This window comes from Salvia splendens, chromosome 2 (assembly GCF_004379255.2).
Source record: "Salvia splendens isolate huo1 chromosome 2, SspV2, whole genome shotgun sequence".
NCBI lineage: Eukaryota > Viridiplantae > Streptophyta > Magnoliopsida > Lamiales > Lamiaceae > Salvia > Salvia splendens.
This window is the reverse complement of record NC_056033.1, coordinates 7353525-7371212: the sequence shown is the minus strand read 5'-3', so window position 1 is coordinate 7371212 and position 17688 is coordinate 7353525. Positions and strand designations below refer to the sequence as shown.

General features: G+C 36.1%; 3 pseudogenes; all 3 read right to left on the bottom strand.

Annotated features, from left to right (window-relative positions):
- Positions 1–3424: 3424 nt before the first annotated feature.
- LOC121772390 lies at positions 3425–5553 on the bottom strand (annotated as a pseudogene).
- A 2440-nt stretch (positions 5554–7993) lies between these two features.
- Positions 7994–9687, bottom strand: LOC121762296 (annotated as a pseudogene).
- A 2801-nt stretch (positions 9688–12488) lies between these two features.
- On the bottom strand, positions 12489–14350 carry LOC121772381 (annotated as a pseudogene).
- Between the last annotated feature and the right edge of the window lie 3338 nt (positions 14351–17688).

The following is a 17688-nucleotide window of genomic DNA, read 5'->3' as shown; positions in this document are numbered from 1 at the left end:
ATCCACTCACATATAAAGAAGCTATGCAGAGTAAAGATAGAGAAAGATGGATTGAAGCCATGAATGAGGAAATAGAGTCTTTACTCAAGAACAAAACATGGATTTTGGTGGACAAATCCAAGCTGAATACAGATGGAAAGGAGAGGAAGCTGATCAGTTGCAAGTGGTTGTTTAAAAAGAAGGTAGAAACCACTGATAAAGACAGAATCAGGTTCAAGGCAAGGCTGGTGGCTAGAGGCTTTACACAGCAGGAGGGAATCGATTTCAATGAAGTGTTTGCACCTGTTGTGAAGCACACTTCGATTAGGATTCTATAGGCTGTGGTGAATCAGCTTGACTGGGAGCTACAACAGCTTGATGTGAAGACAGCCTTCCTCAATGGAGATCTAGAGGAAACTATCTTCATGGAACAACCAGAGGGATATGTGAAGATTGGAGAAGAAGGCAAGGTGTGCCTGTTACAGAAAAGTCTTTATGGACTTAAGCAAAGTCCTAGACAGTGGAATAAGAAGTTTGATGCACAGATGAAGAAGATTGGCTTCTCCAAGTCAGAATATGATGATTGCATCTACATCAAGAAGGCAGGCAGGACTCCCGTTGCCTACCTATTACTCTATGTGGATGATATGCTACTTGCAGGGCCTTCTATGACAGAAATTCAGAAAGTTAAACAAGATCTGAAGTCAAGCTTTGAAATGAAGGACCTAGGAGAGTCAAGGAAGATCCTAGGCATACATATTCAGAGAGATAGAGGCTGCAAGAAGCTGTGGATGCTGCAAACTGACTATATTGAGAAAGTTTTGCAGAGATTCAAAATGGAAAATGCAAAAGCTGCATCAACTCCTCTGTCCCAGAGCTTTAAGCTATCAAAGGAACAAGCCCCTAAAACTAAGCAAGAGGCTGATGAGATGGAGGCTTATCCCTTATGCTAGTGTGATTGGAAGTGTTATGTACACTATGATTTGTACAAGACCAGATTTGGCTCATGCTATCTCAGTGACTAGCAGATACATGGCAGACCCGGGGAAGGAGCATTGGAATGCTCTTAAGTGGATATTGAGGTACATGAAGTCAACTAAGGACTGGGGGATTGTGTTCAATGGCTGGGAAGGTGAATCTGAGGAGGTTGTGCAGGGCTATTGTGATGCAGACTATGCTGCAAACCTGGACAACAGAAAGTCCCAAACAGGTTATCTTTTCACCATGTTTGGAACTGTAATCAGCTGGAAGTCAGGGTTGCAAAGTGTTGTTGCTCTCTCAACAACAGAATCAGAGTATATAGCTCTCACTGCAGCTGTACAGGAGAGTTTTTGGATTCAGGGAGTGATTTCTGATTTTGGTTTTGACCAAAAGACAATGGTGATTCATTGTGACAGCAGCTCAGCAATGTGCTTGGCTAAACATCCGGGTTTTCATGAAAGGAGCAAGCACATAGACATAAAGTTGCATTTCATTAGAGATGAGATTGAAAAGGGGAGAGTGAAGGTGATTAAGATTAACACCTTGCACAATCCGGCTGACATGCTAACGAAGTCTCTAGGTAGAGACAAGTTTGACCATTGCAAGAAATTGATCAATGTTTGTGCAAGAACTGAGATGAGCCCTCAGGTGGAGAATTGTAATAATGGAGTGCTCATTTCAGTTGGAAGAAGCTCGGCTAGAAAGGAGTTCGGTAAGCTCGGCTTACCGAGCTGGAACTAGCCTGGAACTAGCCAAGAAGAAGAAGGCAGAAGTCGGTAAGCTCGGTATGGAAGCTCGGTAAGGAAGCTCGGCGTTGAGCTGGAATGAGCCGAGAAGGAAGAGTTCGGTTGTAAGCCGAGCCGAGAAGGAAGAGTTCGGTTGTAAGCCGAGAAGGAGTTCGGTATTGAGCCGAAGAAGGAGTTCGGTCTTGAACCGAGAAGGTAGAAGCAACCTAGCCGAACTAGCCGTTGGAGCAGCAGTTAATTAGCTGAGATGTAGCGGTTATTCTTCTTGCTTTCTTGATTCTTCTTGTAGTTAGTTAGTAGCAGTTGCTACGTGAATATAGAGCTTTAAATAGCTCACCGTGTATGTAGTTTAGAGTAGAGTTTAATCAATAAAGAGTTTTCCAGTTTTCTCTCCAAGATTATCATCTTCAATACTCAAAGTGTGAGTGTGTGTGTTTTCTGCATTGTGTGATCTCATACAACAGTGAGTGTGTGTGTGATCTTATTGAGTGTGTGTAAGCCTTGTGTGCGTAAATCCCAACATCATGAATTGTCGATAAGAGGTTTCCCCTCTTTATTAGAACGAATGTTTGAGTTACCAAAAAGAGTTGGTTTGTGCATGTAAGAGTTCTTTTATTTTTTCAATTACAATGTCCACCACTTCTCTATATAAATTATTTAAATCATTATTAGTATGAATTTTGAAATGTTTTTTATTTACACAATACTCTAAACAATTTTATTAACACTTAGGTGTGTATCGACTTCGGGTTCTTTGTATTTTACTGGACTCATTAATTCATGTATTCATTAAATTGGGCCAACCTAATAAACTGATTTGGGCCTAAAGCAGGTCACATTATGTGTTTATGGAATTTGATAAAGCTCTTATTAGTTACTAGTAATACTCAGATGTTTTCTGAAATTGAAGACTTATATTTTATTATAAAAATGTTCTCGTATCAAATACTACGTGGTTGCTCTATTTTTATTTATTTATTAGAAAAGTATATGCCATGGGATTGGAGTGTGACACATCGTCTCATAGAGAAATTATATTATGTGACCTTGAATATAAGTAGAAGATCTTATTTTCCTCTACATAAATACTCACTGATTAATTAGGTATTCTAATGAATTAAATAGCATTTTAATTTATATGATAAATTAATTTTTACTTTTTAATATTATGTCTTGTTAAATAACTATATTATGATAGAATAAAAAATTTATAGTATGATGTCAGTAGTTCAATCTATAATTAATTCGCTTAAATAAATTCACAAAATTTGAATTTTATTTATGTATTAAGTTACGTTCCTACTACAAAATTTGCTATTTGTTGTGGTTTCATTACTAAAATGGTTTTATACAAGAAATAATTTACATGAAATCTAATTTAACATATACTTAAATTGTTTACGTGTTAATTTATGTTTATTTTTCAAATTTAATATGATTTGGAATTCATTAGCCAATGAGAAAAATATAAAATTTATACATGCAATAATTCTATTTTACCCTCATGTAGTATTATTAATTAGAAATCGCATTTTATTTAATTTTTGACAATGGGCATAAAATTCATAAAAAGACTCACAACAACAACTGCAATGTATTTATCAATTATTATAACCTAAATTTATGCCAAAATACATTGCCTCACTGGCTCAGTTCGTACAAATCTAAGTAATATTCTAATATTTCCGCATACAGTACAATGGATGTTTATTGTTGATTACCCTCGTTATTAATATTATAGTTAATTTAAGGAAATGTAAAAGAGGGTAATTAATTAATTAAAGTCACTGAGGTATATTGTTGAGCTTGCAATAGGCATAATCACTAAACTTCTTGGTCTTATATTTGGGCTGATTTTCTTGATTTAGAAGCTTAGGAAGAGGTCCAATTTCAAGATATGGAGATGGCTCCATGAAAACTGGCCATGACATTCTTGTAACATCCTTGTTTACTACTGATCTGTGTAGCACTGCTTTGTATTTTCCATTGCTCAATATCTATCCAAAACAAAAAAGATTATTATGTAAACACTAATAATATAATGTAGTATAAAGTTTAAAATGTAACTAAGTACCTCAATTTGGTCTCCAATGTGGATGATCAATGCATTCGGGATGTATGCAACATCGTACCAATATTGGTCTCGGTGGACTTGGAATCCTTGGACTTGATTCGGTGTGTGCGGGTAGTAGTTGATCTTCAAGTTGTAGACGAGCTCATCGCCTCCCACCGCTATCTTCAACTCATCCGGCGCTAGCCCTAGCCCTAATGACAGGCACCCGAGCAGCTTCTCCACCACTTGATGCAGATTTTTTCCGTACTCTTTGGTCGCTTTCCTGTCATTTCAATAATAATCATTCATCGTTTATGTCTGTTACATACCAAATAGAAGAACTCGTTTAATAAAACTATCATATTAGGTGGAGATGGCCCATTTGTATGACTTATTATAAGTAATTTACTTCATTAATTTAACATACCAAACACCCATTAGTATTAGTTTAAACATCGAGAACTAACATAGTACATAATTTATAACTAACCACACCTATCTCGACCTAGCTATCAAATGAGCTCCTTAGTGCCAACGTCCTCATTGGTTCCCTTGTCAAACCACCACTCTGTCATTGAGCCCAACGAAAACACCAATGTTATAGACAAAATTAGAAAGAGCTTATTTAGTGTATATACCTCATACCAGTTGCTTGGCACAATCAATACGAAACACCAGTAATGCAAACAAAAATGAAACAATACCTATAATCAGATGGATTCTTTGGCCAGAAACCATAATCAACAGCTTTAGGAGGCCATATTTTGTTGAGCAAATGATCAACCCAACCATTCCTCAGCCTACTCCCATACCCATCGATGTTCTTGCTCTCCGGATCCTTCGCATACGCCATCTTCTCATCGTTCGAAAGCTCGAAGAACTGCCTCCCAACCCTCTGCAAATCCTCAATCACTTCCGCAGAAATGCTGTGATTCACAATCTGGAAAAGCCCCCATTTGCTGCTCGCCTCAACCACCGCCTTCACCAGGGTTTCCGAGTCGCCAAGGCGGCCGAAATCCACCACTGGGACCTCTGCCGCCGCCCCCTGGACGTCGTGAAGCGGGGCTGCTCCGCCTCCGGCCGGATGAACTCCGGAGGCAGTTCTTGATTTAGGTCTGCAACATTAGGCTTCACATTTTCCATTTTTTTCCTTTTTTTTTTTTTCTGTTGTAGTAGTATCTAAATTTTTGGTTCGTGATATGTGGTTGGTTTCGTATCCTTATATAGTTGAGTTGAGAGTAGTGAGCTTACATCATTCTAGAAAACAGAAATAACAACTTTTCGTCATGTCCATCGCATAGAATTGGTGGAAGGAATTAATTATATTAGGGTTTATTTTGTTGTAGGGATAAATTTTAATCACCTTTAAGAGAATAATTAAATTAATACTCCATTTTTTCTACAAGCAGAACTCACATTTCACTGAGTTTTTTTATTCACTTTTCTTTATGCTATTACACTTTTCTTTATGCTATTTCTTAAAACTCACACTAAACTTAAATGAGATTTTTATTCGCGGACGAAGGAAATATATATAAACACAAACACCAAATTTATGAAAAGAGAAATAAAATTTTATAAACAGAACAAATACAAAATGGGTCCAAGCCTCTGAAAAAAGTGGAAAATTTACTTATAAAATCAATCTATACACGATAAGAACTAATAAAAGTAAAATTAAATAAAATCTAATCCAATTACCAACAACAAATATAATTATATATCCAAAATATATGAAAAAAATCATACTCAAACATCTCAATGTTACACCTTAGGTCCACCAAAAATAGACATAATTGTGTATAACACAAGTTTCAATGTGAAATTGGTAAAGTTAGAAAGAGATGGAATGAAAAGTAAAAAATGAACAGTGTTAGTGGATTGTAGAGTTTATATTATTAAATTTGGTGGACGGCTAAAAATAGTAAAATTTATCTATTTTTTTGGACGCAGGGAGTATGTTGTACAAATAAATGTACAAACATTCCAAATTCCACATTTTATTTGTTTATATAGTCTAAAATGCAAAAAGTTACTAGTATTAATAAATTCGATCACTTTAAATGGATACCAGTTTAAAAGTTTTGTGATTTAATTATTCGTGTCTTGCGGATATGGTTGGGTCTGCATAGACCAGTTGGCACATGTCCCTCTCTTGATCTAATAGTTCGATCTCCACTCATTAATTTAAAACTATAATTTAATATCATAGCCATCAAAAAGTTTAATACTACCGATATAGCTTGAATGGTTCTACAAACTAATTAAATACTTTATTTTAATTCTATAATTAATTATTAACTTGATATATTTATTAAGGAAATGTGATCGATGGTTAACTTAACCTTTAATTACTAACTATGACCTATTTAAAATCACAAAATTTGTAGAGATTTAGTGATTTATAAATTGTCATATGTAATTTCGTTTTATTATTATTTAAATTTTAAAATATAAGATAACTACCAAAATTAAGGTATTGGATCAAAATGTCAATATAGTGTATTAAACATATTAATAAGATTCATTGAATATGTCATCACAATTTAGCATTGACATTGTATATGTATTATATTGACATATTATGACAGTTATGTTGGCATTAAACTAGTACAGTACTTCATAATAAAATATGAAAATTCAAGATTTTTTTTAAATTTTGACATCGAAACATATGCAAGTGCTTTTGGTAAAATCCTTATAAATTATCTTTAATATGATATATGTTGTATAAAAAAATTAATTTGAGATAGTTAAAATCATTCAAAATTTTGAGATATTTTTTAAAAGTTAGTTATAACCTTTAATCAATTAGTTGTAATATGAAATTTTAATCAAATTGATTGACAATATATTTATGTGTCGCATTATATATAGAAAACATAACTACTATTGCAATACTCGGATCCTATTAGGTGCTAATTATCTTAAATTGATAACAGATAATTATGTAATAACATACGTTATAGATGTTAACATAAAAGCAATTGTATGTCAAAAATCTATAGTTAACATACTTATTCTTGTGTTGACATACATATTTACATGTCAACGTGAACATGTTTGTATTCCAACTACAAATATCTTCATGTTGACATCTATAATGTAGGTTGTTGACATATTTTATCAGTTTTCAATTAACAAATAATTGTCAATTGATCATACCCCTTGCATACTCAATCTCAATTCTTAAAAAAATGTCCAGACATATCTCAGGTAAAATTAAAATAACATTTCATATGTATATACACATTATCATAAGACATTAGTTTCTAATTTCTTAAAACAATTTATATACAAAAAGTTTAAAGATTTGAGAAATGACAAATTATAACATGCTTTTAACAAATCCAAATAAAACTATTAGCACACCAACAATATGCATAAACACATATTCACAATCAATTCCAATATAGGAACTACTGAAAAAAAATTAATAAAACAATGTTAGCATACAAACTGAGTTATTCAACGGGCAAAATTTATAGGCTCTATTAAAAATGAGAGCTGCTCAACTACCAACTAAAACAATTAATTATAAGCCCAACATTATTGTCCTAAGGTAACATTTATAAAACCTTTTTCATTCTACTTTATTTTGTTCAACAATTTCACCTAAACTATGGTGCCACTCAAGAATATAGTCATTTTAAGTGGGACAAATGGAATAACTATTGTGTGTAAGTTGGCCGAGTCGTACACAGGTAAAATCCGAGGCCAAAGGTCTCGAATTCGAATCCTCTATGGCATTGATTTTAAATTTAAACTTATTTATCCTTAAAAAAAGGAATTATCTAACTATTTAATTCGACAAATAAGATTAACTATGCAATTGAGCAAATGATCATTAAATAATTATTTACTTTGATAAATAAGATTAAAGTCGGGGCCATAATTGCTAATAGCCTAATTTTTTTTCAAACAATTTGCTTCACTTTCTATATTTTTTATATTATGCTTTTTATTCTCATTTTCTCTTATTCACACATTTTATGTCAAAAGGTAAAATTAAAAATTCGTGCATATTACTCAATCTCAAAAGATAATGCCGCTTAAATTGGAATCTACTTTTAAAAATAATTATGCAAATATTTTTTATTCGTCGTTAATTTTTCCCATGTGACTGACCCACACGAGTTTAGTTGCCCGAATCTGTCACTCACCAGCTGAGTGTATTTACCCAGACACACCAGTTGTGAATGTAGAACTAAGTAGTTTATTGAAATCAAACAAGGCACTCAGAAGATAACTTTGATACACATAACAAATAACCATGTACATATGCCAATTGTGAAATAGCGATTAGCCTTCGGATATACTATAAAAACACTTTTAACATAGCCAAATTTATAACTTAAAAACTATCTTACAATATGAAGTTAACCTCCACAGCAAGAGCCACAAGCAGGAGCTGCACCTAAAGCAAGATTTAGATATTCCAAGTTAATGACCAGAATTTGCCACAAGGGGGAACATTAGTAAAAGATGAGGGAAAAATTTACTGTGATCAATTCCTCTAACGTTATCCATTCCACGGGGTGGCCCACGTGGACCACCCCCACCATATGGGCCACTTCCCGGTCCTCCTGGACCACCGCCATCCCATTTCTTGCTTGCACCGGAACCTTTCCGGTAGGCTTCAGTCTTCTCCATCTGCACAAGGTATAGGTGAATGAGGACATGATTCGCAGTGAAACTGCTATATTTAGCCAGAAGAATAGGAGTACCGAAAACATTGTGGCAAAGAAAACCCCAATCAAGTTGATTACGGCCCAGAAGAAGTCTGATTGTTTTCAGTCGCCATATTGTTCTCTTATCTCTGATAACACCTGAAGGGCAGGACAGTCCCTAAGATGTTTCAAATGATGCATCGAATGGATGTGCGTCATGTACATCTATCTATTTATCGATATTGATGTATGCATGAATGATGCATCAAGTCTCATATCAATGCAAATGAGTTTTTATGAAGTCGGCAGGTGAATTTACACAAAATAGTATCAGAAACTAAGGCCCTTCTTGGTATGATGGGATGGAATGTGATTCATACTTCCATTCTATTCATTTGCTTGGCACAATGAATGAAAAAGGGAATGAAATGAGAATGCAAAGGAAATGCAAGAAAATGTCATTTCATTCATATCCTAATTCCATTCTCACCCTCATTCCATCTATCATACCAAGAAGAGAATGGGATGTGATTTCTCCTTCCATTCTATTCATTTACTTGGTACGATGGAAATGGAATGAAAATGCAAAGGAAATGCAAAGAAATTGTAGAATGACTTTTCTAAGAGCTATCAAATATGCTTAAATAACAGTAGAAATTCTGTTCATCTCCCCACCTCAGACAACACAGGGGCCAAAAGTTCGGCTTTTTCACTCAGATATCCTACATATGTAGTATAGAACAATAGAATTATTCATTATTTTTTAAAAAACAAATAATAGTCCTCAACATGACAACTTGACTGTCATAGCAGATTAATGAGTCATATATGAAACAAAACTTCTCCTTCATATCTAAATTTCCCTATACAAAATTATCCAACAATGAATTAAAAGAATTGCATTTTTATCATCTCTAATGAGTAATAATCAGACTTATCCCTAATTTCAACCAACCAAGCAGCAGCAACAGCGGTGTTTCGAATTATTGAGCGATCGATCATTTAATTTTTAAGACAATAACACATCGTCACGAATTAAAATAAGCTGAACATAAACTATCACTTTGATTCACAATCAATCCTTCTGAGCCAAAATCATGTAAAATTTGTGAAAAAAATAGGATCGCCAAATACGAAAAATCGAAATGAGCATCAAATTAGCTGAAGGATCAGAAGGAAACACAACACAGATGAATTAATTATCAAACGAGCTATCAAAAGGAATGGGGGGAAATGAACCTCTCTCGACGTATGCCATGGTGGAAGCGACGACACTTCTCCGGAGTCTTCCTCTCTGGTTTATATAGATATGGGTAGGAATCAGGTGTGACCGATATCACAGGAGCACAGCCAGGAGGCCGTTTCCTATTTGGACACGTAAGTCAGCTCGCCAAAACAGCACGGTGGATTTTAATCAAATTGACCTCTCTTTCATAATTGTTTTTTTGTTCAAAATGGGCCGAGCCCATTGGGCTCTTTTTTCTGCAATTTGAAAGCCCAAAAACCCTACAGGTGTACGTAGTTAGTTTATCAATTTGTAGTGTGTAGAATTGGTTGTTTTCTAATAATGTAGGTTTAAGCACTTGCTTGTGAGTGAGGAATTATCTTTTCTTATAGTGCTGAAAATTTGTAATCCAACAAGTGTTATGGAAGACAGAGGTGATGAATTTTGTTTTTATTTTCAATTGCCGATTGTGAATGTAAATCCCTCCTATTTTCTTAAACTTGGTTAGGTTTGTATATAAACACTTTGAGTCATCAATATTGTTTGATTTTGTTGATGCGTACAATTATTTGATACTTAATCTAAGAGATAAATGTAAGTTATACTCTGAAGTAATTTACGAGTCTATTCAATCTAAATTAATTTCAATTTAATCTTTAGCAATTGAAGACATTCTAAATAAATTAATGGCATATCCTACGAGCTTTAATAAGCTGAGAAATTCTTGTAGGTTTAGAGGAAAGTTGAATATCAATTTAAATTTTTGTCAAATATTTTTGAAGTTGCAAGATACATATTATTCATTTGTCCCTGAAAAGTATGAACATTTAGTTTAGTAACGATTTTAATATGTAATTAGTAAATCAGAGAAAGATATAATGGGTAGTGTCAGTGGAGAGTGAGCTCCACGTCATTAGCAGTTCATACTTTGATATAATTATTATTAAAATAACACAAACTAATTTTATAGATATAGGAAAACAAAAAATTAAAGAAAGTTTGGTAAGAGAAGAATCCAGATAGAAGCTGCATACGACACCCATGATCTCTAAACCAGGCAAAAATCAGCTCTCTTACATATGAAGCTTTGATGTATTTTACGCAAAGAAATGCGACGTGTGGAGCAACTGCTTCTAACTTAACTCTATATATAAATCTCACCAATGTTACTCATTTTACAACATCTAAATTCCTAACATTATAGGCCTTTGTATTTGGCATTGAAAGGTGGTAGCTGAACAATATTTTCATAACCATTTCAGGTTGGTAATTTATTTATATTTTCGTGTTTTTCATCTTAATGTATATGAATCTTATTCTGCTATTCCATGTTTATTTGTTATAGCATAGTATTTAAATTATTCTTTTACTAATAAAATTGACTTTTTTTTCAAGGAAAGAATTGAATCAAGATGAAGTCAGTGACGACATTTGTAGTTTCAATTATTCTTATGATGTTGATCATCACGTCTTCAATGGCGGATAACGACTCAAGTTTTTGCGACCAGAAATGTGCGAAGCGATGCTCCAAGGCGGGGCGGGCTGACCGTTGTCTGCAATATTGCCACATATGTTGCGATAAGTGTGGTTGTGTGCCATCGGGAACTTACGGAAATAAGGACGAGTGCCCTTGTTATAGAGACATGAAAAATTCTAAGGGCGAACCTAAATGTCCTTGATTATTATATAAAATTGAAACTGTATAGAATGTAATCACGAATACAATTGTATCTGAATTCTACACACTATTATAGAGTTTTATGTGGCTTTATGTGAGATTAAGAAGACATATTATGGAGTATTATGTTGCTCATATAAAATAAAATGTTGTTTCGTATTCGTCTCTGCTTCATTAAATTAGCTAACTTAACACCATCAAATTCCACTCAACAACGATATTTCTCTTACAAGAAAGTAAAATAAAAATACCCGTAAAACAAAAAATCTCCACGTTTAATCTTATGTACTTATATTATTTACATATATGATTTTTTTCCTTTGTTGTTATATATTGCATAAATATTTAATTAAGAATAAAATGAAAATTAATAATTTTATTAAAATAACAAAAAGTTACATAATTAACAAAGAATTTCTACATTAAATACTCTGTCCCCAAAGGAATAGACAAACTTGGAGTATATATATGAGTTTTAATATACAATTGGTATAGTAAGAAAAAGATGGAAAAAATTAAGAAAGAGAGAGGGGAAAATAGTGGAAGTAGTATAGAAGTAGTGTTAGACTGCTAGTGAATTATGAGGTCCACATTATTAGTAGTGAGTAATTAATAAAAAAAAATTCAAATTTAGACTTAGTCTAATTTTGGAAAATGACTCAAAATAGTAAAACTAATCTATTTTTTTAGGACGGAAGGAGTATATAATTTTAAAAAATGAAAACAACGCATAATTTGATAAAATTGCCACAAACATTTGAGGGCCAAAAGAAGTGTCATTAGTTTTTTAATAAATAAAATTTTGAATTATAAAATAGAAAATAAAATGTGTCGTCTCCATCGGCTGCACCAAAGGCGTGCGTGAATGGGCCACATGCTCAGTGGCCTTAAGCACGAAATCACGTGCTTAACCCTACCTTAAGCACGGGGATGCAAATGCTCTAGCTATCTCAGCTAATTGTTCTTAATAAACAAGGCCATTCATTCATAATGTTCATCTTCCAAAATTACATACTCTTTTGCTAATGCTGAAACAACCATTGTCATCATTAATGGCCAAACAAAGAAAGAGCAGCAACAGCAAAGCAACAAAGAAAACATTACTGGGCACATCAACAAACAGATTATATGTGTGCTTGCAGAAACACAACACCTTCTAAACAACAAAGTATCTACAAAAACAATTCTTGCTCTTAGATTTGGATGGAATTTTCTCATATGCCATAAGCCTGGACTGTGATATCTTGAGCTCAGCCTGTTCCTGTTTTCTCTTCCTCTTTCTTGAAACAGTTTTTTCCTCCCCATTCAACTCCATTGGCCGCGATTTCTCACTTCCAACAGCATTAACCTCCACCTCTTTCCCCTTCCCCTTCCTGTCTTCATCAACAGCCTTAGAAGTATTACCCTTTCTGTATTTACTCTGCTTTAGCTGGATAGTCTTGATCCTAGGCACCTTCCATTCGTTCTCCCTATATGGTGCTATCTTCTTCAAAGAGACATACTGATTCAGCTCTTTGTCGTCCAGTGCAAGAATCTCTTCCGCGCTCAATCCAAACCTCTTGGCCTTTACTGGTCTGTATTTGAATCTAGTTTTCAAGTCTCCAATGGTGTCCTCATAATCCAACTTATAGTACTCATCCAACAGCTCCTCTATAACCGCCTTCTCCACTTCGCTAGGCTTATGCTTTCTCTTCCTCTTATTTCCCCTCTGATTTCCCTCATCCTCTCCATCTTTTTCCTCCTCCCCACTGGCTAACCTATCTTTCATAATTCGTTCTCTAAACGACTTGAACCCTTCACCCGACTTATCCACCTCGTCCCAACCCTTGTCAAGTCCAAGCAACTCATCTTCTTTGTCGAAATCTGGTTTCTCGAGATCCTCATCTTCATCATCATCAGTCCCAAACTGCGGATCAACATCCTCAGCACCATAATACTCCTCACCAAATGCTTCATTCATCTTTTTATCATGTGCTTCAGGATCAAATTCATCCTCCAAATCATCCTTATCTAGAAAGATCCCTTCAGTCCCAGCCACCTCCCTAATCTTCTCTAACTTTTCCTTTATCTCTTTCTTCTTCAGATTCTTTAACCTCTTCAGCTCCTCCTTCCTCTCAAACTCCGCCTGTGCCATTCTCTCCTCTTTCCTCTCCCTCTGTGACTTCCTCGCATTGTCCTTCTTCCTCACGGATCCCTCCACTTTCCTCGAATGCCCCATCACCCTGTCGCCAGCATTCTCCTCAAACCTAAAGTTCAACTCCCTCTCATAATCCTCTTGCTTCTCCACCTCATCCTCGTCCTCTGAAATGTTTACATCCACATCGCCATGGTCTTTACTTTTTCCCTTCATCAATCCACATCCTTTTCCGAAAATAATCCTTCAAAAACATCTCTTCATTATCCAACTTTTCATCGTCCCCGAAATACCCATTCATCTTCTCCCCAAGCACATTATCATCCTCTTCATCTTCCTCATCCTTGGCACAATCTGCTCCAGAGATTTCACAATCTGCTTCCTCAGCTCCTCCTGCTCTTGCGAATAACTCTTCAACTTATTATTCTCTCCATCATCCCCACTTCCATCCTCTTCATCACTTAGCTCTGGACCCGCCTCAATCAATTGTTTCGAAACGACGTCTTTCAAATACATTGGCTTCCCCTTCTTCATACTTGCAGTATCCTCCTCTTCATCGCTATCCTCGTCATCGGATTCGAACAATTTCGCATCTTGCTCCCTCAAAATCGGGTCTTGATTTTTCACCTTAATCAACGCCTCAAAAATTTGGCGTCAGTCTTCTTACTCGGTTTCTTCAACTCCTCCTCCCCAGACGACGATTCCTCTGAATCCGAGTCCGACGAGTCGACTCTGCCCTGCTTCTTGAGCGCTTCGTACCTATGCAGTTCCTCTCACTTCTTGTTGTGCTCGTAGCGTTTGGCAAATTCCTGGTTGATTTCAATTTTGGACAGGTCTTCGTCTGAAGAATCGCCGTCTTTGTCGAAAAGCTTCAAACGATCCATTTCCGGAGGATTGAGACGTTGAGCAGAAAATAGGTTTTTTAATCGAATTAGGGGTTAGGGTTAGGGTTTTGGTGTATAAATCTCAGAGGATTATCTTAAATCTTGTGACGTACAATTGCCACGATAAAAGCATCCGCTGCGGTAAGCAGCGGGTCGTCCGTTCGTCAGTGCCAGCGACGCGGCTGACGTGGCGGCTCCTGATTGGCCAACGACATTTCTGTTGGAAATTTATTTTTTTAATCGGAAATAATACCAAAAATTAAAAAATATATTTTCATATTCCAAAAAATATGGCCGTTTTTTTACCGTTTTCTGAATTTTTTTTGATTTTTTTAAATTTTTTTTTATTCTCAAAATCATCTATAAATACGCACATTTATCATCCATTTTTCACATCAAATCATCTCTCATTCATCTCTCATTCATATTTTTTTCATACAACTTATCTACATCTTCCTCTCTCACTCAAACCCTCTCAAATGGATTTCACCAATCTCATTGCGGAAGCGGAGCGCGAAGATCAAGAATCCTAAGAACAATATTGTGCCGCCTATGAAGCCTATGTCACCGCGAATACCCCCGCCCCTCCTCCTCGACCAACTAGATCAACTCGCCGCTACATCCATCGTGACCGGGAGGGAGCCAACGAAAGGCTCGTTGCCGACTATTTTTCCGACCAGCCGCGATTTTCGGAAGATTACTTTCGACGCCGTTTTCGCATGTCAAAACGCTTGTTTATGCGTATTGTCATCACATTCTCCGCCCGTGTTGAATACTTTCAAACAAGTACAGATGCAACCGGTCGGCAAAGTTTATCGGCGTTGCAGAAGTGTACGTGTGCCATCCGACAACTTGCTACTGGGCAAACGGTTGACCTCTTCGACGAGTATTTGCATGTCGGTGAGTCAACTGGAATCCTTTGCCTTAAAATATTTGCGACGACGTACGTTCAGCTTTCGGTAAGGAATTCCTTTGGGCACCCACCACCGATGATTGCCAAAAGATGCTTCGTCTTCACGAAACAGTCCATGGTTTTCCCGGTATGCTTGGCAGCATTGACTACATGCATTGGAGGTAGAAGAATTGTCCGACTGCTTGGAGGGGACAACACGTAAGCGGCCACAAAGGCGGCGGCCCAACACTTATCCTTGAAGCGGTCGCCGACTACCGCCTATGGATTTGACATGCATATTTTGGTATTGCCGGATCCAACAATGACTTGAACGTGCTATATTCTTCACCACTCTTCAATGATGTTTTGAATGGTGTAGCACCGGCAATCGACTTCACCGTCAACGGAAATGCATACCACATGGGTTACTATCTCGCTGATGGTATCTACCCAAGGTGGTCGACTTTCGTGAAGACGCTCAGCAACCCGCAAGACCCGAGATGAGTTCTTTTTGCGGAGCGTCAAGAGTCCACTCGGAAAGACGTCGAAAGAGCTTTTGGGGTCCTTCAAGCCCGATTCAACATTGTGAAGGCCTTGTCTCGGCTGTGGTACATGAAAAATATCGTCGACATCTTGTACACGTGTATTATCTTGCACAACATGATTATAGCCGACGAAGGACCGATGACGGCTAGCTTATACGACGAGGATGAAGTCGGAAACTCAACCGCGAGATCTCCCCCACGCCGAGGTGTGCATACGACGGTGGCGAGAGGATGGAAACAAGAAATACAATGCGCGATACCCGAGCCCACATTGAGCTACAAGAAGACCTAATCAAACACATTTGGGCGAAATTCGGCCACGAGTAGTGTTTTTTTTAATTTTATAAATTTAATTATGTAATTTTTTATTTTTAGAATTTTAATGATGTACTTTTTAATTTTTAGGATTTTAATTATGTACTTTTTAATTTTTAGGATTTTAATTATATAATTTTTACTTTTTTGTAATTTGTAATAGTATTCCGGATATTTTTAATGCATTTTAATTTTGTGAAAATGTTTTTATTTAAATTGAATAATAGAATGGTGTGACCCTTGAGCTTGTCCTTGTGGAGGAGCACGGATGTGGGTGTTGTGCTCTTGCCTAAGAGCAGAGAGTAAAAGTGGGCCCGGGCCCACATCCATGCTCGTTGGCAAGAACACGGATGAGGATGCTCTAAGGGCTAGTAATCGCACTACAATGCCCAAATTAAGAATGAGCTTCTCATAAATGGAAAAAGCCCATATCTTCAATGGGATGTTTTTTTATACTTTTATTTTTTCTTTTTAAATTAGATAATTAATTTAAGTTAAACTGATAAAAAAAATTTTGTGAAATTTGAGTTATAAAATCCACCGGAGCGGGAAGACTTAATTGGATGTTCCTGATATACATTTTTATGAGTTAAGAAAAAGGGTACATATGATGAAGATTGAAGAATATGAATGTATAGTCTAGATTATGTGAACGAGAACTACTACATGAATGGGGTTAATGAATGGAATACAATAATAGTAATACAAGATTACAATATAATCTCTATAACTCTACTAAACTACTGAACCAAACCTCTCTGTTACAATTTCAAACGCAAGATATTTATAGTTGGAAATAGTGAAGCCTTTTAGACGGGTAAACTCTTGCTATTATAAAAGAACCAAAAACTGGAAGGTAAGTAAAACAAAGTATATACAATAAAAGGAACAAGATGCAAACTATATTCTTCTTCAAGTCGAGTCGAGGTATCCCTCTCTCCGCAAGACGAAATACGCCCCGGCTATGGCTCACGGATTGGCGTAATATCCCCAAAGATGAAACGACTTTCCTCCTATCGAGTTGAAGCACCTCAAACTCGTAGGCTCCGGCGAACTTGAATTGGAGGCGAGAACCGAGCAATGCAATGCTCCTAAGATGCGAAATAAAATGATTGAGCTAGAGAGAAGAGAAAGTGTATGTTGTGGTGTCATCTTCCTTCCAAGATCAAGCCTATTTATAGGCCAAATGAAGGTACTTGAAAGGCTTGACAATCAAGACATGACATAACATTCAAGGATGTCTCTATAAAAGAAAAAAAAAAAAAAGACATGACATAAAGAAAATGGAGGTTACTTAAGTTGAAAGGCCAAAAGCCTCTCTCTTTTCCCCACATTTCTCACGTTTTCCTACAATCCCGCACATTGGTTAGAGCGCTGCAAGCTCAAACCAACACCAGACACAAATGCATGTATGCAGACTCTTTTGCTCAGTTCTCAGGAAACGATACTGTATTTGGAGAGGTAACTTGTGGTTTTGAACCTTCCATAGTCAACACTATCGGACATACCGGCGGACTAGTGGACGCGATGCCTTGAACTATTCCTCCTTGGTGTATGCCTAGTCAATAGCATCAACACAATATTGT